The following is a 16,480-nucleotide window of genomic DNA, read 5'->3' as shown; positions in this document are numbered from 1 at the left end:
AGATAGAATTTTCCCATCACATGATTTTATATTATCTGCAATGGTTAGTGACTCTGTTCTATATTCACAGATACCAACTTTAGTCATTTAAAAACTACTATGACTATTATTAACAAATACTCATTGCTAAACTTCTGACTATATTAGCAGTAACCTGGCCTATATATGGGACCTGGATTGGGACAACACAGTAATATTTTTCTGATTATCAGAGTGATACAGCATACTAATTTGATACTAATAAACACTAAATCATACCAACTCTAATAAAAGATAGTATGTTGTCCCTCTCCACCCTTCCCATCTTTCCTCATTCATCTACAACCTTCTAGAAGGCTAACATTATGTCCCTAGTGCCTCACCGAGGAGCTGACATATAGCAGATACTCAATAAATACTTGTAAATGAATGAGTGAATGCGTCTGACATTGGAGGTGACTGGTTGAGATAATCCATAGTTTTAAAACTAGAAACCCAGGGGGCGCCTGGGTGGCTCAGTTGGTTAAGCAACTGTCTTCGGCTCAGGTCATGATCCTGGAATCCCGGGATCGAGTCCCACATCGGGCTCCCTGCTCAGCGGGGAGTCTGCTTCTCCCTCTGATCCTCCCCCTCTCATGCTCTCTGTCTCCCATTCTCTCTCTCAGCTAAATAAATAAAATCTTAAAAAAAAAACTAGAAACCCAGCACCAGAAGGGTTGGAATATGTGAGAGGAGGTTTGTTTAATCTCTTCTGCGCTTTTCCTCCAATACACACACATACACCCATTCCAAAGTCCATAGCGATGTCTGTCTTGCTTATTTGGCTTGAAGGGCTCAATGGCTGGAAAGTATTTAAAAATTGCTGATTGAGATAATATTAAGATCTTAATCTAAAAATTAAAGTTTATCTTCTCTTTAATCTAGAAGATAAAGAGACTGGGACCCAGCCACATTAGCCATATGCCCTTGAGGTCCTCAGACAGAGAAAGAGACCAGTTGGGAGTTTGTGTCTCCTGATATCCTGCCCACACCTTCTTTACAACACCAACACATCTGGAGGATAGAGGCCTAGATAAGAGTGAAAGTATGAGAAAGATAGGATGAGGTATTAACAAAATCTAGATTGCATTCAACTGGATCACTATAAGCTATGTAATTTTAGAGGAGTAACTTTATATTTGTAAATGGGGGTGGAATGATGAGAAATATTAGAAAGAATGATGAAGACTATGAATATCAGATTAAGACAAAGTTTGGAACCAATGAGTGTGACATAATTACCCCCATTTTACCCTTATTTTAGGGTTCAAATTTCAGAGGAAATCAGAGGAATAAGTTAAAGATTTTATGAAAATATGATATTTGTTAAATGTAGAATATTTTGACCTTGAAGCATATCAGCATATTATTTCATCTCTCAAAGTTTGATTTGGGTCTTTTTCCATCCTGCTGTTCTCTCCTGATCATGCTGATGCTTTTCTTTTCCTTTTTGAGCAGTAATATATTTATAATACTGATTAAATGTCTTTGTTTACTAATTCTATCATTGATGCCATTTCTGTGTCTATTTCTAATGATTTATTTTTCTTCTGGTTCTGGGATATATTTTATTGCTTCTTTTCACAACTAGTAATTTTGTTTGGATGCCAGAAGTTGGGAATATGAGTTTGTTGAGTACTGATTTTTTTGTATTCCTTTAAATATTTCTGGACTTTGCTCTGGGATGCAGTTAAGTTACTTGGACACAGTTTGATCATTTGTGGCTTGCTTTAAAGCTTTGTTCAGTGGGTCCAGAACAACTGTTAGCCAAGGGATAATTTGGCCACACTAGCGAGGCCTTGACTTTCTGAGGCCTGTAGATTAGGAGGTCTTTCTGTCCTGGCTCCTGGAAATTTCAAGTATCGCTGGGCCTTGGTGAGCTCCAGATATTGTCCCAGTTGCTCCTTAAGGATGATTCTTTCTCTAGCCTTGGTAGCTTTCTTTTATGCACAATGAGCCCAGTATTTAGGCAAAAACTTGACCAGACTCCGGTGCCTATTTCCAGAGCTTGCTCTTTTGCTCTTTCTGTGTAGCTCCCTTCTTTCTGGTGCTCTGTCCAGCAGACTCTGGCCACCTTGGTGTTTTAGAACTCTGAATTTTGTGTCCTCAGCTGATTACTACCACTGAGCTCTGTGTGAGCTCTCCTTCCCCAGGCAACAAACTGGAGAGTCTTGAGGCAGTGAGTGTTTTACATGTAGGGCTCACTTGTTTTGTTCTCCCTTCTCGCAGAGATCACTGTCCTGCATTCCCTGTTCAGTGTCTGAATACCAGTTCTGTTTTTTTATATATGTTGTCAGGCTTAGTGGTTTTCTCTAGTAGGAGGGTAAATCTGGTTTCTTTTCTCATCATGGCTCGAAGCAGAAGTTCCAGAATCCAGTGAAACTTTATTGTTACAACATTTAAAAGTCTTTAACCTGAATTTAATTTATTTAAGATTTTTGATCATCTAATCAGTAGCCTGAAGTCAGAATTTTCATTAGTTCAGGGGACACCTGGGTGGCTCAGTCAGTTAAGTGTCTGCCTTTGGCTCAGGTCATGATCCCAGCGTCCTGGGATTGAGCCCCCATCGGGCTCCCTGCTCAGTGGGGAGCTTGCTTCTCCCTCTGCCTGCTGCTCCCCCTGCCGTGCTCTCTCTCTCTCTCTCTCTGAAAAATAAATAAATGAAATCTTAAAAAAAAAAAAAAAAGAATTTTTGTCAGTTCAAGATAGGATATAGGACCCTATGAATTTGTGACACAGAATTCTAACATGAGCCATGTAGTGGGTTCTCCATGAACCTGACTGACCTTCTTTAAGCTCCTCAAGAGCTGGAACTAACTAATCAATCCGTATGGCAAATATTCATTGAGAGTTCATTATGTGGTAGGATTTTGTCAGTCATGGAGAATGTGAAAATGAATAAAGCATGATCCCATAGCCTAGTGGAGAAAGCTGGCATGTACAGTTTTATACATTGACTGAAAGATTATGAGAATGAGGAAGACTCTTCCTGAGAGATCAGAAGGTCTTAGACAACTTTGTGTTTGCTGGATGTAGCATATAATTAGATCTTGCACACAATAGCTCTCAGTAATTACTCGTGGATGAAGGATGCTGCAGCTAATTTGTAGGCATATTCTGCTCAGAAATATTAACTTGTTTATTTCTTAGTCCTCTAGAATAAAGACAGTTTAAATAAATACACAATAAGAATATAATGCATGTTTTAAGAAAAACCTGGTTTAGCTTGCATTATCACGAATATTATTTATTGAAATCTCAAGGACTTTAAATATAACATTGACATCTAAATTATGTAGACCTGCTTTGTTTCTAATTGTCATATCAAACAGTCGAAAAGTACCAATTCAGTCAAACCTTCGTTTTTAAGTACTGCTCACCCCTTTTTTGGCTATTCCTGTTCATATTTTGAAAAGCAGTGTCTGCAGATAGTTATTTATATGTATGAATTCACTGGTTCATTCTAGTGCGAAATAGGTCATTCTGGAACAGTGAGAAATGTGATTGCTGAATTTCAAGCGGTTTTTGCTGCTCAGCTGGATCGTAGAAAAAGAAAGGGGGTCAGGCCAGCACTTGTTGAAGATTTCTTGTTTCCATTGTCCTCGTGAAAGAGGCTTGATGCTGGGAATATGGACTCTTCAGTGTATTGGCGAGAGGGGTAAGGAGGCTTAGATCCCAGGTTTAGTAACTATTAGGATATTTTATTTGAACCACTAATTAGAATCAAGGAAACACATAAAATGCCATCCTAATTAAAATAGTGTGGGGCTTTTTTGTTTTAAAGAATTAAGGTACAGCAAATGGCTGTTTGATATTTTTCAGGCAAAATCTGTTTTTTTTTTCCTTCTTCAGAGCCTGCCAATGTACTAAAAGGAAAGAGAGCCGCAGTAGGATTGGCAAGTGATGAGTCTCATCAAAAATAACAAATTCTTAAATAGTAAAATAAGGAATACTTTGAAAAAATTCTACATTACCCAGCATTTGATAATTGAAATCATTCAAAGCCTTCTTTTCCTCTGCATGGAAAGTAGAGCTCTAAACAGGAAGCTGTTTTTCAGCACTAAACTTTATTTACAAACTTGATAAAGGGCCCATTAATTAAAATCCAGTTCCTACAGTCAGGTAGCGTTTTTTGTGTATGATACATGTATGAATTCATTTGTTTCTTTTTCTTTTTTAAATGGCATAGCTATAATGCACTGTGGTTATTTTTATTATTATCCAGTTAAGAAATACCAGAAATCTTGTATTTGGAAATATATATCTTTTAGTCCATTTCACTTGTTAATATAAATAAATAGCTTCCATCACTCAAGACTTTGTTTCAAATTACTCAAAGAGAGGATCTTGTAAGAGATTAATTCAAAATTATGCTTTAGATTCTGCTGGGGTGTTCTTGAATCCGCTGTTTTTTTTTTCACATCCATTTTTTTTTTTTATTCTTATGTTAATCCCCATTTTCACATCCATTTTAAAGTGGGTGAGAAAGAGAGCTCACGGAGCAGTGAGATCCTCGCTAGGCAGGTCCAGGAGCCAGAGTGAGCTGGGAGCACACCCATCCCATCCAGGTGTGTGTGAGGAACAGCAACCATACTTTAGTGTCTGTAAATTAACATGTTAATTGCCTTGTTGGCCTGTAAGCTAGGAGAAAGTAAAAGCATTGACTTTGTCATATGACAGACTTAAAATTTTTTTTTAATTTGAGTATAGTTGACACACGTTGCATTAGTTTTAGGTATACAACGTAGTGATTCAACTTCTCTATACCTTATGCTGTGCATATGATGCACGTTTAAAGGAAAATCTTTATTATGCAGAAAAGGAATTATTTCTCTGACTAACCGAATGGATGTATCTCTTGCTCCTCCTCCCCCAACTTCATGTATGTGTATGTGTGTGTGTATAGGTGGGGTGGTGGAATGTATTTGATGTGTGAAAACTCATTAGACAAAATGTAGTATTCCTATCAAAAAATATCATTAAATGTCTTAATCATATATTGTCTTTGTATTGATATATATTGCTTATATTAAGCATATGCAATAAAATATACAGATCATAAAATTGCATGTTTGGGAATCCTGGGAATGGAGCTCTGGCCAGTATTCCATTCTCTCCATCACCCTTTATCCTTCCTTTTGCAAACCCCAGGTGTTTTCCTGCCCGTTCTCCCTTTCTACTTTCTTGATAGGTCTTTGTCTGAGGGTGTGACTCTTTTGGCCCACTGGGGAACCAGATCTAATGGGTGTGCTTTCCCTCAATTTGTCTTGTTTTAAGTAAGGACACAGATCCAGGTTTATGTAAAGCGTGTTCTACTCAGTGCTGAAAAAAAAAAAATGGAGATGAACAATTTTTTTTTTACAACAGGAAAGCCAAAGGAAATTTTTAAAAATCTTTAGTAATAGCTACTCGTGTCTTTATTAAACATATAGCTCTATCCTAACCTGATTATCCTTAAACATAGTAACTTCATTCATTCATGAATCCATCTGTCCATCCTTCAGACTTACTAGACGCTCAGCCCTAAGGGCACAAGGATGATTGCTGTATCTGAAGAGCTGATAATATGTCATAGTTTTCTAAGCACTTTCACTGAGATTCATCTGATTGTTTATTTATTTATTCAACAAATACTTGCTGAGCTCCCTATTCTTGGCACTGGAGTTACAGCAGTGAACAGAACAGATAGACCCTGCCTTCGTGGAGTTACATTCCAGTAGGAGGGTTGGATAATGAACAAATCAAAATGTTTTTTACATCAGATAGTGGTAAGAAAATTATAACAGTTTAAGTGGCTATAGGTAGTAGCCTAGGGGTATTGCTTGCAGTTTTCAATAGGGTGGTAAGGATATGACTCATCAAGGAGCTGGTATTGGAGCAGAGACTTGAAGCAGGACGACATTTGTGTGTTTGAGAACTGGGGGTGGGGGGTGGGGTGGGACAGCGTAGCCAGAGCAAAGTCAATGAAGGAAGGAGGGGTAGGAAATAAGGTTGGAGTGCTAGCCAGCAGGCAGATTATATTGGGCCTCATAGGTCATGTGAAGGGGATTTTTATTTTATTTTTATTTTTTACTATTATTTTTAAAGATTTATTTATTTATTTTAGAGATAGAGAAAGCATGTGAATGCATGAGTAGGGGAAGAAGGAGAGAATCTCAGGTAGACTCCCTGCTGAGCTTGGAGCCCAATGCTGGGTTCGGTCTCACGACCCTGAGATCATGACCTGAGCCAAAACCACGAGTTGGAGGCTCAACCGACTCAGCCACCCAGGAGCCCCAGGAGGGATCTGGATTTTTAGATGTGATGGAAAGTTGTTGGAAGATTTGAATGAGAGGATGGCATGATCTTGTTTATCATTTAAAAGAATCATGCTTTAGAGAATACACAGTAGCAAGGAAAGGATGGAAGCAGAGAAATTAGTTAGGTGGTATGGTGGTGTGGACCTGGATGATAGGAGTGGAGATTATAGGAAATAGTTAGATTTAGTATGTATGTTAAGGCTACAGCCAACAGCATTTGCTGCTGGATTGTATGTGGGGATTAAAGAGAAGAGTGGAGAATGACTTCTCTTGACCTCTCTTGGTACATACATCAACCTTAAGTTGCTGCTCCACATTGTAGCTAAGGAATGGAGTTTCCAAGGTGCTAAGTATAGTTAACCGTTGAATAACTCCAGGTTAGGGGTTAGGGGCACCGATTGTCCTGCACAGTCAAAAATCTGCCTTTAACTTTTGACTTCCCTAAAACTTAACTACTAATAACCTACTGTCAACCAGAAGTCTTACTGATAGCATAAACAGTCGATTAACACATATTTTGTATGTTAGATGTATTGTATGCTGTTTTCTTACAATAAAGTAAGCTCTCTAGAGAAAAGGAAATGTTATTAAGAAAGCCATAAAGAAGAGAAAATACATTTATAGTACTGTAAAAAAAAAAAAAATCTGTGTATAAGTGGACCTGCAGAGTTCAAACCTATGTTGTTCAAGGGTCAGCTGTACTTTCCCAAACCTTGTTCTGTTCCAGAACCTGGACTACAGCTGAAAAAAGTGTTAAACTCTTTTTTTAATCCATTGCTTTTTCCATTTCCTCCTACACAGAAAACTAAGAGCATTCTGCATTTAGGTGAGGAGGCAATATTCTGGATATCAACATTACAAATATAGTGAACAGTTATATTACTATTTTTTCACTATAAGGATTACAGAAATTTTCATTTTTTTTAAACACACACTCAAGATTCTAGATTAATTTCTCTTTTTTTTTTAAGATTTTATTTAATCATAGAGAGAGAGAGTGCACAAGCAGGGGGGAAGGCAGAGAGAGAGGGAGAAGCAGACTCCCCACTGAGCAGGGAGCCCGATGGGGGCTCGATCCCAAGACCCTGAGATCATGACCTAAGCCAAAGGCAGATGCTTAACCAACTGAGCTACCCAGGCACCCCTGGATCAATTTCTTTAAGATTGTTTCCTCCCTTCTGTTACATGTAACCCATTCCTAAGTAGTGGTATAGCAATGAGTGACTGACAGCTGTGTGTGTAATTTTAGAGGAATACTTCGAGAGGACTCTTCCAGAGTAGGAACAGAATAGAAAATGGAGGCAATAAGTGGATAGTGAAAAGGAACATTGGGTATTAAAATGAGTTTATGTGCAGACTTTTTTTGTTATGTATTATTATCTGTGGAGTGATGGACCCAACATCCCTTCTCTCTTATATGGGCCCACAGGGCAAAGGATGATTCGGTGGTTTCAGTGGAGTGGGTGAAATAGGGAACAGAAGTAATAGTCCAGCTGCTCGCCCTGTGCTCTGTCAGCCTGGATGCTTACCTGGGTTAAGGCTGACCCTGGCGCAAGCTGTAAATAAATCAAAGGACTGCAGATTGTTCCTGTTTTCATTATTAAGGAATTAGCTAACTCTTAGGCTTTGCTTATGTTGTATTATGTACATGGTACTGATCAAAGTGCTTTACATATATTAACTCATTTAATCCTCACACAAGCTTGCAAGGAAGTTTCTACTGTTTTCCCATTTTACGATGAGGAACCTGACCCCAGAGAGACCAAGTGATTTACCTTGGGTTTACAGAATTACAGCTAATGAGTAGCAGAGCTAGGTTTATAACCCAGGGAGTCTGGCCCCACAGTGCTGCTCTTACCCTCTACGCCACACATCTCAAAAGCATGTGTGTTGAAGTGTGAATAGAAAGGGAGAATGTTATTTACATTTCATAGTACAATTCATTTCAGATTTTCAAGTTAGAGAAAAACAAAAAGGAATATAGGCTTAGAATAAAATGTTGCCTAGGATATAATTAATTCAATTTCAATAAAAACAGAATCAAAATAAGAGTGTTTGTTTGGCAGACATCCATTAGAAGAATACATGACATCAAAGAGTGATGAGCTGAACGAAGAGGTGGGAAGGACTTACATGAGTCAACACTGAGGAAATGGGTGCCCATCCTGACCTGTCCAAGTCCTTATGGCTCCCAAGATGTGTATTTACTTTATGTATGCATCATATGTCCCTTTAAAAATATGTTTCAGGGGCGCCTGGGTGGCTCAGTCATTAAGCGTCTGCCTTCGGCTCAGGTCATGGTCCCAGGGTCCTGGGATTGAGCCCCTCGTCGGGCTCCCTGCTCCTCGGGAAGCCTGCTTCTCCCTCTCCATCTGTCTCTCTCTCAGTCAAACAAAATCTTAAAAAAAATATATGTTTCACTTTATCTCTCTCCGTGTTCCATTCAAATGAAGTTTTTTTTGTTTGTTTTTTTTTTAATTGAGAGGCAGGGTGGGGCAGAGGGAGAGGGAGAGAGAGAATCTTAAGCTTGCTCCACGCCTAGCGCGGAGCGCATCTCTGGGCTCGGTCTCACGACCCTGAGATTATGACCTGAGCCGAAATCAAGAGTCAGATGCTTAACCAACTGAGCCACCCACGCGCCCCCAAATGAACTTTTTATAAAGACAATTTGATTCTGTAATTCACCTTCCTTGTGTCTTTAAGACTGGTGAAATTAAGAGTGAGGTTTCCCTTACAGGAAGGAAATGATGTTGAAATGATGTCTTTAAGCTGCAAAGGAAATTGAATTATAAAATAATACCTAATCATAGTTGAAAAACTTTCACTTCATTATGTCATTTAATTAACCAAAAAAACCCATAGTTGTGTTTAAAACTCGAAGGTTGTTAAGAGAGAAATTCTCTTTTTTGTAATATTTTCTTTTTAAAAATTTTTCTATTTTATTTTTTCACCTCTTTTTAAAATAGCTTTATATAGATATATTTCACATACCATAAAATTCACCATCTTAAAGTGTGCAATTCAGGGGTGTTTACTATATTCACAGGTTGTGAAGCCATCAGCAATATCTAATTTTAGGATATTTTCATCAGCCCAAAAAGAAGCCCCTGTAACCAGTTGCAGTCACTCCCCATCACCCCCTTTTTCCAGCCGTTGGCAACCAGTCTACTTTCTGTCTCTAAATGGATTGGCTTATTCTGGGTATTTCATATCAGTGGAATAGTATGTACCATTTTGAGTCTGGTATCTTTCACTTAACATTTTTTTTTTTCAATGATCTACCCTGTTGTAGCATTTATCTTCATTCCTATTTATTGGAAATAATATTCCATTGTATGGATATACCACATTTTGTCTATCCATTCATTAGTTGATGGATACTTGAGTCCTTTCTATTTTTCAGCTATTATGAGTAATGCTGTTGTGAACATTTGTGTACAAGCTTTTATGGGAACATATGTTTTCATTTCCCTTGGAGATTTTTTTATACAAATATATATATATTTGTCTATCTAGGAGTGGAATGGTTGGGTCATATGGTAACTTTATGTATAATATTTTTAAGGAACTCCAGACTCATTTCCAAAGTGGCTACACCATTTTACCAGCAGTATATAAGGGTTCCAATTTTCCCATGTTTTTGCCAACATTTGTTATTGTCTGTCTTTTGAATTTTATTTCCTTTAATTTTCATATTTACGAGAACCAGAATCCTGTCCTGCTTGGTTATTTTATACTCTTAGTTTGTCTGCTACATTACTGTGCTGGAGTCGTTAGCTGTGGTATATAAGGAGCGTTAAATTTAGAAGAAGAATTGGCTTCCAGATCCAGCTTATTACTTACTATCCAGCTTGAGTCCTTGAGTCAATGAATCACTTTACTCCTGAGAACCTCAGTTTTCCACACTTCAAATAGGATCAATCCCCCACTTTCTGACAATGGTCCAATAAAATAATATGGTGAATTAATTTGCAAAGTATAGAGCATCACATTCTTCTTGCTGTTCCTTCTCTGTCACCATCTCTTTTACTCTCTGCTTCATACTTGTTTCTTAAGTAAATACAGGGAAATATTAAGTATTTTTGCTTTAATGGCCTTTTTCTAATAGAATATAAACTCTAAAAAGGCTTTAAGTTTTTTTTCTGTCATTTTTATTGTTGGTTAACTTTAGAAGTAGTTATACCAGCAAAAATGTTGAAAGCAAAGCTTGTCTTTTGTCCTTTTCCTTTTGGGAAGAAGTTTATAATTTGTCTAGGATAAGAAATGAAGCACATAATCTATATACACAGTAGAAAAGCAAGAGTTGAAGAAGTAGCTCTCTTTGTAGCATTTTAACTTTTTTCCTGCATTTTCTCTATGTTTATGACTTGGATATGTTATCCAAGGAAACCTTTGTTTTCTCCTTTACCCTCTTTGTAGTTAAAAGCAACTTTGAGAAACATATGCAAGATCTAATGGCTTAATAACAACATCATGTCAAAGCCAGCAGCTTACAATAGCCTGAGTTTTCTACTACAGTTTTACCTGAATCATCTTCTGAAACCAGACTGACATAATTATAATCTTTTGCAAGTGCCAAAACTTTGCTTCCACACAGTACTTTGCACTTTCTCTGCTGCCAGCCTGGCCCATCACCCCCTGCCTGTTCTTCAAGGTCCACTCCTGTTCTGCCCTCTCTTCTCTTTACCCATAGGAGTAATTTTATTTATTGTTCATTCTTTGTTAATACAAACAGCAATTCATACTTTAAAAAATCGGACATAGCCAAAGTATGTGAAGACAAAGGTAAAGTCCTTTCTGCTCCCCAGCATTCTCTGGATGTATCCTTCTGGTCATTTGTACCATAGAGCCAAATACATTTTTAACAGGAATGGAAGCATCCTCTACATGTTGTTTTGTCACACTTGCTTTGTCACAAAACTATGAATCATTTATGACCTTCATCGAATGAATCCTTTACTCTTTACATCTGTTTTTATTTAATTTTTGCATGTGTCTTACTCTTCCAACTAAAATCAAAAGCTTCTTGGAGGGCAGAGGCTACTCTTCAGCTTTTGCTCTTCCCCATCTGGGATGCACAGAGGTCTGTCTTGGAGGAGAGACTCACTAAGGATTGTTGGTTGAGTTGGACATTTTGAGCCTGTATCTCGGTGTGATCTTCAGTAAATTCAAGAGAATTCTTAGAGCATTGATTAATCTCTTTATTTTCATTGTAGGTAATCTTTCTAATGAAAATAACATTTAGAAATGCGGTAAAATTACCTTACACCAGTTAGAATGGCAAAGATTAACAAAACAGGAAACAACAAATGTTGGCGAGGATGTGGAGAAAAGGGAACCCTCTTACACTGTTGGTGGGAATGCAGGCTGGTACAGCCACTATGGAAAACAGTATGGAGATTCCTCAAGACGTTAAGAATAGAGCTACCCTACAACCTAGCAATTGCACTACTGGGTATTTACCCCAAAGATACAGACATAGTGAAAAGAAGGGGCACATGCACCCCAGTGTTCATAGCAGCAATGTCCACAATAGTCAAACTGTGGAAGGAGCCGAGATGCCCTTCAACAGATGAATGTATAAAGAAGATGTGGTACATATGCACAATGGGATATTATTCAGCCATCAGAAACGATGAATAGCCACCATTTGCTTCAACATGGATGGAACTGGAGGGGATTATGTTAAGTGAAGTAATCAAACAGAGAAAGATAATTATCATATGGTTTCACTCATATGTGGAACATAAACAATAGCACAGAGGACCATAGGGGGAGGGAGGGAAATCCAAAGGGGGAGAAATCAGAGAGGGAGATGAACCATGAGAGACTGTGGACCCCGAGAAACAATCTGGGGGTTTCAGAGGGGAGGAGGGTGAGGGGAGGGAGTAACAAGGTGATGGGTATTGAGGAGGGCACATGCTGTGATGAGCACTGGGTGTTATGCTTAACTGGTGAATTGCTGAACACTGCGTCAAGGACTAATTATGTACTACACAGTGGCTAACTGAACATAATAATAATAAAAAAAAAGAAATGCGGTAAAATTAATATTTGGGTGAGGGGAGAGAATAAAATTGATGATGTAAATTTGAGAAGGTCCAGCACAAGGCTTGGTGTCTGGCACAGTTTACTTTGTGGAAGAAGGTAAAGGATAGCAGCCAGAGGGGAATAGAAAGGGAAAAATCAACAAAAAGCCTAAGAGCAACTTGTAGACCGAGAAAAAAGGTGAAGAAAGGGAAACTTTTTGAGAAGTAAAATAGTCAATACAAAAACTGCCGAAGAGACCTGTTTTCCTTTTAACTATAAAGAGCCCTACTGCCTTCCCAAATACCTCTTCCACCAAAGTAAAAAGATGCAAGTTTTGTGGTAAATGAAAGAGAAAATATCTTACTGGGCCTGAAACAGTTGAAAAATAAAAAGCTGTACTGCAAAAGTTTATGAGATTCGTTGATAAAATACATGACCTGACATAAAAGATCAAAATTAATCTTCTCACGAATTTTTCTTTTGATGCTCACAATCATCTGTTGACCATTGTTATGTTTTATTTTTTCTTAGATTAGTAGTGTTTTATACTAAAGGTTCACATTGAAGGTACCAGTGATGGGATCCCCGACCAAGTGATCATTTAAACAACAAAAACAACTGACATCCTGTTTTTGAAGCAGAGGCAATAGCCCAGCCTTGTGCTTTTTTCTAAGGAACTCTGAATTTGAAAGTTCTTCATGGAAAGCCAAAGGGCTGCAGCTGAAAATCCTGTGCTGCAGCAAGTCTTCTGAAGTTTTAGAAGGTGAATTACTGAATACAGGTTACCTTCTGCATAATTGTATAAAGCTGATGTAATGGGTGTCTTTGGCTCTGATTGCTTTCCAAATTCTATCCAAGTGAATTCACAGCCGATGGTTTTTTTTTTAGGCAGAGTAAGAACAGATTAACGGGCTCACATAAAATAAAACCTTTAAAGACAGAAAAATTAAATAGTTCCACAGCTTCACAAGATGTTATACATATTTGCAAAGCACCCAGTAATTTTGATGGCAAATATCTTTTTCTCTTCCTCTGATTGGCTTCATTGTGGTGCTTATAACATATTTACCTTTTCCTACTAGTCAATATCACCTCTTTTATGCAGTCTCTCAACTCTGACTTTACAGTGTTCAGAATAGTAAATGTTATTGACAGAAAAAAATGTCATGAGAAAATTGCTTTGTCATAAGATTCTCAGTCTTGTCAAAGGTACGATTTAAATATTTCTTCTGCCAGGAATTGTTTAGACAATTAAGCATTAGTGACACACAGGGAAAACTCTGCCTGTGTTGTGTTTGCAGAAATGTTTTCTCAGGAAGGTTTTTTTGTCTTATGTTTTTAGTTGTTGCGCCATATGTGTACCCTAGTGAACTTAAATCTGAGCAAAACCAGTGAAAGGGCCAACAGTAGGACAGTTGCTTTCGGACTGGAGCATTTCTGATCAAGGGTAGACTAAGCTAAAATGGAAATAATCTCACCAGTACACACCCCAAATTCGAAGCAAGAATGTAGGCATTATTTCCATTTTACAAATAAGGAACCTGTGGTGAAGAAAGATTAAATAATTTGCCTAACGTCCCAGTTTGTGTTGAAAATCAGGAGTAGAACTCAGGTATGTCTGATTCAAAATTCCATCTGTTTACTATTTTGTTTCCTCAATTCTAAAAATCTGGTAGAAATAAAGCCCCCTTTCAGGTCATGAGCTCATGGTCCTAGGATGGAGCCCCGTGCTATGAGGTCTCTCCTCAGCAGGGAGCCTGTTTCTCCTTCTCCCTCTGTCCCAACCACCCCCCGCCACTTGTGCACATTCTCTCACTCTCAAATAAATAAATACAATCTTAAACAAAAAAGAAATAAAGCCACTTTTAGTCAAAGGGAATTGAAACTTGTAATAAATTATTTTCCTAATCTAAGACTGAAAACTGTTTTGGGACTAAAACTTTTACTATTTAAAAATAGTACATGTCATAAGTTTGTTTCATTTGGGGATTAGCATCTCTGATACCACCTGTATTCTCCATATTCCCTTTCCATGGATCTCACTCTCTGCAGACAGAAACCCTTTAGTTTGTAATAGCCACCTCTTCTGGGGGCGCAGGGTTGGTAAACTGTATTTAATCCTCATTCCTTGAGGACGAGCTGCCCAAAGTGATTCAGCTCCTCTCATTTGAGCCCCAGCTGCTCGGGAGCTCAGCTACCCCGGGAGCTGGTGAACCCGTTACCACAGGTCTCAGGCAAATACACCATTTTCTCAAGAGCTTTTTGCTTCTGTGATGTCTATTTTGAAATTTTTGCAAGTATATCTTTAGCATTTCTCCCAACTGAAGTGGCATCTTTTGTATATTCCACTGTATATTTTTAGTGTTTTTGAAAATTTTTGTTAGTTAAAATAAAAGCAACAGATTAGTGTAGGTGATGACTAGAAGTTGGTACTTGTTGTCCAGTTTCCCTGCTCAAGTGATTCTGCAAGAGTGGGAGAAGATGGCTTGGAAAATGACTATTACAAAATATATTTTCAAATGACTAATTATAAACATTTTCTCCTTTTTGTGCCGGTTAATGTTAAAATACAGCAAAGAGGTAACTCAATTTAGTTCAAAAGCATTTTCTAAATGAGAATTAGCTGGGAACAGTGTTACATTAATAGACACTGCCAGTGGCTGGATTCTGCATACAAAACACTCGTTCATGTTTTCCTTGAACTCTTTTGATTGGGCCCAGTGCTAAGTTTATACTGAATGGGCTCAGTCTGGTCCTTGGCAAGCATCAGGGAGTAATGAATAGTGGAACATCGAAAGGCTTAAATGTCCTGGCACAAGCCCTGTGTCGGTGTGATGAGCTAACCACAGCATTGTTCAATGAGAAGGCCTTGTGTCCTTTGGAAATAAAATCTTGGCCTGTGGACAGAGGTCTGTGTACACACATTGAATTTCTGTCTTCCTGCTATGCTCTTCCATTCATAATTAAACTTTGAAAGCGAAGTTCTGAAGAGGTTCTTGAATGCCTCTCTTCCTAGCATGCCCAGAAACAAGTGGCTGATGTAAAAATGACATAGCCCAACCCTTTTATTGGATAGCTCTCCGAAATTCACATCAAAGACTTGCAGAACAAACTCTTTAAACTAGAGAGCAGTGTAGACATTCACTGTTTTCTCCCCCATAAAATGTCTTCCCTCTGAAAGCTGTGGTAATTTACCACAGATTTTTGCTATGGAATTTCTGATGTTCTGATCTTTTATGTTTACAGTTCCATCTGTATTTGTAGTGAAATGTCTAAATTTGTCTCAGTACATCCAAATTCTAAGAATGAATTGATCTTCTGAGTATTTTCTCCTTGAATGCAAAGAATGGAAGAAAAATTAAGCCCTGGTGATTGATTAAAACTATGACATTATAGCTTGCTTTTCCATTCTAACTTTTATTCTTAAAAACAGAACAAAAATTCTATAATCAGCGCCTGCCAGAAAGTACCTGAAGAAGCCAGGAATAGAAGCTATTTTAGCTGTTTTAAAACTGGTTCTGATTTTGTAAATTATCGAGAAGAGCCTCCTAAGAAGTCCTTTTCAAGCATATTTTAGTTCTGTGTTATAAAACCAGGCTCCTAGTAGGGTATAGGCAGCTAAATAAAAGCATCAAAAAGCTGTATTATATAAATATTAAAGCTCTGAGGATCTATTAGAAATATATTTTGAAATACTTATAAATATAAGAACAATTTCTCAGATTTGCTTAAAAAACAATCTGAAGTGGAGAAGGGAGTTGGGGATAAGTAGGTCGGTGTATAAATGACATAAGATTGGCTGTGAGTTATTCATTGTCGACCTGGTCACTGACGACCTCGGTGGTCATTGATACATGAATGTTCATTATACTATTTCCTCTACTTTTCTACATGTTTGAGATTTTTCATAATAAAAAGTTAAAAAATAATTTCTCGTGGTTCAGAATGGTTTCATAGAATGAAATGTCTTCTTGCTAAAGAAATCCAAAAATCTAAGATACTTTTAAAAATTTTAAAAAGTTTTATGATATGTAAATACTCCTATGATATATAGTTAATTTTTCCTTTGTGATTGTATTTAGAATGCTAGTGGTAGAAAAAAAATCATGTTATAAATAGTGTCTTCACTGAAA

At 37.7% G+C, this 16,480-nt stretch overlaps 1 protein-coding gene and 1 long non-coding RNA gene across 5 annotated transcripts in view; both read left to right on the top strand.

Annotated features, from left to right (window-relative positions):
* FBXL17 (F-box and leucine rich repeat protein 17) overlaps positions 1-16,480 on the top strand; it is a 514,999-nt gene that overhangs the window by 275,505 nt on the left and 223,014 nt on the right. The window lies entirely within an intron of this gene.
* Positions 12,224-16,480, top strand: part of LOC118017068 — a 60,413-nt gene continuing 56,156 nt past the window's right edge. Inside the window, exon 1 of the long non-coding RNA XR_004681049.1 lies at positions 12,224-13,110. This is a non-coding gene — a long non-coding RNA (uncharacterized LOC118017068). The remainder of the gene's footprint in view (positions 13,111-16,480) is intronic.

This window comes from Mirounga leonina, unplaced genomic scaffold, assembly GCF_011800145.1.
Source record: "Mirounga leonina isolate KUSES-001 unplaced genomic scaffold, KU_Mleo_1.0 Mir_168, whole genome shotgun sequence".
NCBI lineage: Eukaryota > Metazoa > Chordata > Mammalia > Carnivora > Phocidae > Mirounga > Mirounga leonina.
The sequence above is the reverse complement of the archived record's forward strand: the minus strand, read 5'-3'. Positions and strand labels throughout refer to the sequence as shown.